Source organism: Delphinapterus leucas, chromosome 1 (assembly GCF_059928025.1).
Source record: "Delphinapterus leucas isolate spDelLeu-1000000601 "Yukka" chromosome 1, BTC_Dleu_Yukka2, whole genome shotgun sequence".
In the NCBI taxonomy this organism is placed as follows: domain Eukaryota; kingdom Metazoa; phylum Chordata; class Mammalia; order Artiodactyla; family Monodontidae; genus Delphinapterus; species Delphinapterus leucas.
Genome location: NC_143129.1, coordinates 108,014,936 through 108,020,935, shown reverse-complemented (window position 1 = coordinate 108,020,935; position 6,000 = coordinate 108,014,936). Strand labels below are relative to the sequence as shown.

At 46.4% G+C, this 6,000-nt stretch overlaps 1 pseudogene; it reads left to right on the top strand.

Moving 5' to 3' along the window:
* The first annotated feature begins 1,827 nt into the window (after positions 1-1,827).
* Positions 1,828-5,710, top strand: LOC111164064 (poly(rC)-binding protein 1-like; annotated as a pseudogene).
* The last annotated feature ends 290 nt before the right edge of the window (positions 5,711-6,000 follow it).

Sequence of the window (6,000 nt, the reverse complement as noted above, 5' to 3'; positions counted from 1 at the left end):
AGGTCCAAACAACAGTCCAGGAGCACACAGGCATAACTTTCCCAGTGGCCTCTCTTCTCAGGAGACTGTCTCTTTCAGAGCCAACTCCGAGCTTTGTAGGCTCTGGGCAACAGAAGGTTACTGGAGGATTATCAAAGGATTAGGGGGCTTTGCTGAGTGAGCATGTATGGGTGCTTTCTGCCAGAGTGATTTTTCTGAAACAGATCTGATCATGCCACCCCTCTATGGCTCTGTGTCTCCTGCAGCTGTATTTGGAAAAGTGTTGCCCAACCATACTGTGCAACAATCTCACCCAACCGATGGAGTAGTTATTAAAATGCAGATTCCTGAGTCTACTCCCTCATTGGTTGAATCTGAATTTCTGTGTGCAGCTTTCAGGAAGCACAGTTAAAACAAGCTCCCCACCAAACTCGGAGAACCAAAGTATATTACAGGATAAAGTCCAAACTGCTTAGCCTGGAGGACAAGGCCCACCAGGATGTTGCTATGCCTGTCTCTATCTTCTCACCCCTCCTGGAAGCACTTACCTACCCTGCACCCCCAGTGGTGCCCCTCATAGAATTAGGGTCTCCCTCTCACCCCCATGATGTTCCTACTGCTTAGAACCCTCCCTCCCAGCCCCACTTCCCTTCCCCTCGTTACTCCTTAATTCTTAACAATTAGCTCAGCCATTGTCTTCTCTGGATTAGACATGCTTCCTCTAGGTACCTCTTAGTGGTGCCCACACTGACTCATAACCGTTTGGTACTTGTCTTTCTTCCCATTGGACTATGAGCTCCATGAGATGGGGCCATGTCTTGTCCTGGTTTCCAAGTGTGTATTATGTTCCCTGGCCCTTAGTAGAGGCTCAGAAACAGTTGGGAATAAATCAAGTTTTCAAGTTAGAGGTACCAAAGCCTTGGGTCTATTTGGGTTGAGTACATCTTCTTAACAAAACTCAAATATTGGCGGTGGTGATTGTTTTTAAATTCTAATCTCTCAAAGACAACGATGGGAATAATAAAGAAGTAATAAACTTAGGCTATGAGATGAATTATGTACACTTTACTGGAGATTGTTAGGCATTATATGTGCAACAAATTTCAAATGGAGGTACAATCATGGTGTGGCCCTGTCCTAACTGTACAAAATCACACTCAGGGCACCGGAGTTAGATGGCGGGGGTGTTGGACGGGTGGGCCACCACTGGGAGTTGAGGAACCCAGGGCTGAAGCTAAGATAGGGGGTCAGGACCTCCAAGGAGAAAGGAGTCAGAGGTCTGGGTCAGCACTGGCAGGTGTCCTGAGGGTGGCTGCTTCCAGCATTAAGTAACCTTACCAAATCCTGAAGGTAGCAGTTTGCAGAGGCACAAACACCACTATCATCAAGAGTCAGGAGCTGGGTAAAAAGTGCGCCAAGAATGGTGAAGAGTTTGGAAAAGGCAGGCCAGCACTTCTCTCCAGGAGCCCTTGGGATAGCACGCCAGGCCTCCATGACGGGGTTTTATAACAAAGGCCTTGTTTGGGGCAGTCAGCTGAAGGTAGCCGTGGGCCCTGGGCACATGTTCATGGGAACATGACATCTAGGGGAGGATGGGCATCTGGACAGGATGGTCAGGAACCCCTGATAAAATTCTTACCAGCCTCCCCCCTCTTTCTCCCTTTAAAAATAAACAGCAGAAATTTATTTCTCACAGTTCTGGAGTCTGGAAGTCTGAGGTCAGGGTGTCAGCCCAGGAGAGTTCTGGTGAGCATCCTTTTCTGGGTCACAGACTCCTGACTTCTCACTGTATCTTCATGTGGCCAAGAGCAGAGAAAGGAAGCAAGCCTTCTTGTTCTGTCTCTGACTATGGCACTGACCACGGCTTTTGTGGTTTTGGAGAAGGCCACCATCCCTCTTCCTGCTCTGGCCAACCGTAAATGGTGACATTTTCACCAACTGCCCTGTCCCCCCAGTGAAGTCATCTCATGCAATGGTGAGCCTCTGAGTCTGCGTGTTTGAAACTTCAGTAACACTCTGAAAGCTGTGGGCCGCTTTACAGCAGGTGTCTCTGATACAAGCTGCAGGTCCCTAAACACTGCTGCCTGTTTCACCTCTGCACTTTTTTTTTCAACCTTGGCTTGACAGGAAGCTCCTGTTTGGCCTCCCTGGATTAACTGAGTCTCTTCCCAGAGCCCCGGGGAGTGTCAGCACTGGAGTGTTTATTCCAAATGTCTCACCACTCATGCTTCTTTAGCTTTCTTAAATCCTTTTGTCTTTTTATTTCCAGTTTGGCCAGTACCTGCCATTCTTTTCACCTCATCAAAAGGTTGAACGAAACAATGTTTGTTCACCAGATTTCCCATGGAACCATGCTTCTGGGGAGTATCAGAGAGGCAAATTGTTTCTGTGTTCTCCAGCCTCTGTCCTGGGCCTTGGTCCTCCCAGCTTGGCTGTGTGCATGACCTTGGGAGTGTGCCCGCCTCCAGGTGGCCACCCTTACCCCCCAGTCCCACTGTACTCTGTTTCATCATCATTTCAACCCCTTCTCCATCCAGCCTTGCTGTTCCAATCCCAGAGTTTGTTTCTCCCAGTGTTTTAAGCTCTGCAGTGCCCTTTGGAGGTCATTGTAGATGTACTGTCCTTTGAGAAGAGGGCCTGACAAGTATATACATGCAATTTGGGGCCTTTGCTTGATACTGGTCTGTTGCTCTGGTACTTTTTTTAATTAAAAGGGAGGGAGGTATGAGCGTGGGCTGAAGACAGGACTGGGGTCATCAAGACTTGAGCCTGATCTATCTCTGACATTGAGTCTCCCTCTGGCCTTGAGTGAGTTCCTTAAATTTTGAATGAAGACTCTAATGAAAGGTCCAGGAGTTTCTTGGGGACATGCTGAATATTGTTGAAAACACTAATTATTGAAAATATCTTCTCAACGGCACAGCTGTATCCGTTGGCAAATGCCAAATTTCTTTTTGCAAGTCCAGGGTCAGATACCCTAGCTTCCCTCTGCTTGAGCACCGTCAGATAGCTGTCTCATTTTTCATCAAAATAGGAATAGCAGGCATGGGCATTCATTAATTGTAGCTATTAAAAAAAACAAACAAACTCCTGAGCAAATTCAAGTAGAATGTGATTGTGAAAGCCAAGGCCTGTTGCCAAAGAAAGTTGTGTGTGTGTGTGTGTGTGTGTGTGTGTGTGTGTGTGTGTGTGTTCGCTCTGGGCTACCTGCTATGTTATGTAATATCTGATCCTTGACCCCTGGATGCTATCCAGTGAGTAGCTGGTTGGATTTGGGGTCTAACATGCCTTGGGAGCTGTTCATAGCCTTGCTGGGAACTAGATGACTATGGCGTTTCAATCCTGCTTGATAAACAGTCTCTTCCCCTGGTCCATCTGACACAGCCCTGCTGGTTTGCAGGGCCGGCAATCGCCTACTGTGTCTCTAGAGAAAGGCTCTGAATGGTCAGCGAGGAGCTGCCACAGAGCTCTTGGCAGCCCATCCCAGGTTTGCAGGAAGGGTTTTGGGGAATTTTGAGGACATCTATTCTTCTATGCAGGGATTTACAGGCTTCCTCTGTTAAGGAACTTTAACATTCTAAGCAGCTTGAGTTTTTTGGAGGGAACGTATGTATTACTTCCACTCTAAGCCAGGCTCTTTCCTTGGGGCTGGGCCAAGGCCTGTTGCTGCCCGTGCACAGGGCCTAGGGGACCGCTACAGCATTGGATTTGTCTAGAACAGCCTATTTTTAGCTGTTGGGTGAATCAAAATGATATTTGTATCACACCACCTAAGTCAACCAAGCTAGGCTGCTGTAATGGAACCAAGATACAGGCTAATTTGAGGCACCTAATGGTAGGGGGCAGCGGGCTGCACTGCTAGACAGCTCTGCTCCACACACACACTCAGGGCCCAGAGTCTTTCCATCTTGCGGCTCTGCCATCCTGAATCCTTAAGCTTGTTTCCATGGTTACCACAAAACCAAGTTCCAGTCAGCAGAGTTGGGGAAAGAGCATGGAGGGGCCCTCCTGGTCCGATGTCACACCTGTCACTTCCACTCCATTCTGCTAAAGAGAGCTTAGTGACCAGGCCACACGTGCCACAAGGCTTGAGTAATGCTGTCTCTACCTGGGCAACTTGGCACCAAGTCACTGCTCTGTTATTGTGGAAGAAGAAGTGAATGGATGTAGTGCATAGCTAGCAGCCTCCCCATAGCCTATTCTTTTAAATCATTAAGATACTTTACGAGTTCTGTGTTCAAAGCCTGCCCTCAGGGCTGGATTCATGGGTGGGAGGCCTGTGCGCTTGTGCTTGGTTTAATGCCCGGCTATTGCCATTTGAAATTCTAAATAATTTTTTAATAAGCTTTCATTTTTCACTGGGACCGCAAAATTATGTAGCCAGTTCTGCCTGCCATTTCCCAAATTAGCATTTTCATTCTACACTATTCAATATTAACTGAAAATCCATTTTATAGTAAGACAACCACGAAAGGCCACAGGAGGGATGGGATGCAAAGGTGAGTAAGGTTCAATATCTGGCATCTTCCAATTCAGCAGAGGGGTGAGAGAAGCGGAGTAGTTATCATTCAGAAGAGTCCTCTACACGCTGCTGTGAATATTCCTGGGGTGGCCTCTGATGGTGGTGGCGATGTAAGATACTAGCTCTGGATAGGATAGTCTTTAAATGAATTGTTTCAAGTCTACAAAAAATAGAGAGAGTAATCTTACAACTATCTATGTATACACCCCTTAGTTTTGTCAACTCTTAATATGTTACCATGCTTGCTTCAGATATTTTTAAGAAATTTGAAAATTACACATATAGTTGAGCCTCCTTTGTGTCTCTTCCTGAATCTCATTCCCCTCCCTCCCACCTAGAAGCGATCATGTCCTGAATTTGGTGTTCATCATCCTCAAGCATAGCATTTTTCACTGCTTATATATGTATCCATAAATAATTTTTAGTACTTTCACATGTTTTAAATTTTATAAAAATGGCAGCATACACTATTCATTCATTAATTCAACAAATACTTACTGAGTAGCTACTATGGCCAGGCACTGTTTTCGGCACTGGGGGTGGGGGAAATGCTGGCCAAGTCCACCGAGCGGGCTGTCACCATTGCTGGTGTGCTGCAGTCTGTCACCGAGTGTACCAATCAGATCTGCCTAGGCATGCTGGAGATGCTCTCCCAGTCCCCAGAATGGAGAGTCAAGACCATTTTGTACCAGCCCATGCCAGATAGATCTCTAGTCATCTGTGAGGGTGGCCAAGCTTGGCGCAGAGATGCCGCAGGCTACCGCACACCATCGATGACCTGGAGGGACCACCTCTAGATGCCTGCTCAATTCAAGGACAACACACCATTTCTCCACTCCATCTGGCTAAGCTGAACCAGGTGGCAAGACAACATTCTCACTTTGCCGTGATGCACGGTGAGACTGGATTTGCCAGAATTGACTCCAGCCTTCCAGAGATCAAGGCTATTGGGCAAGTTTGGATGCATTTAGTCAAACTACCCATGAACTCACCATTTCAAATAGCTTAATTGGCTGCATAGTCAGGCACCAAGGCACCAACATTAATGATATCTGCCAGATGTCCAGGGCCTAGATCAGAACTGCCAACCCAGTGGAAGGCTCTCCTGGAAGGTAGATTACTGTCACTGGTTCTGTTGCCAGTATTAGTCTGGCCCGGAATCTAATCAATGCCAGGCTATCCTCTGAGAAGGGCATGAGGTGCAGCTAGAATGGTGTAGGTTCACTCATAACCCCTTTATGCTGTATTCTCATAATCCAGCTGTGTAATTTCTGGTCAGTGATTTCCAGGTTTTAAATTATTTCTAAGTGTTCAGTTTCTACACAACTTTATCTTCCCCAGGAATTTAAAAATCACATTCTCTGTTCAGTTGTTAATGCTGGGATTCATATTTAGCTTATTTTATCAGCTTTTCTCTGTTTTTAGTTTTGTTTTGGGTTTTTTGGCTCATGGATTTTATTTATGTTTGTTGATAAGAAATGTAAGAGCAGAATGTTAAA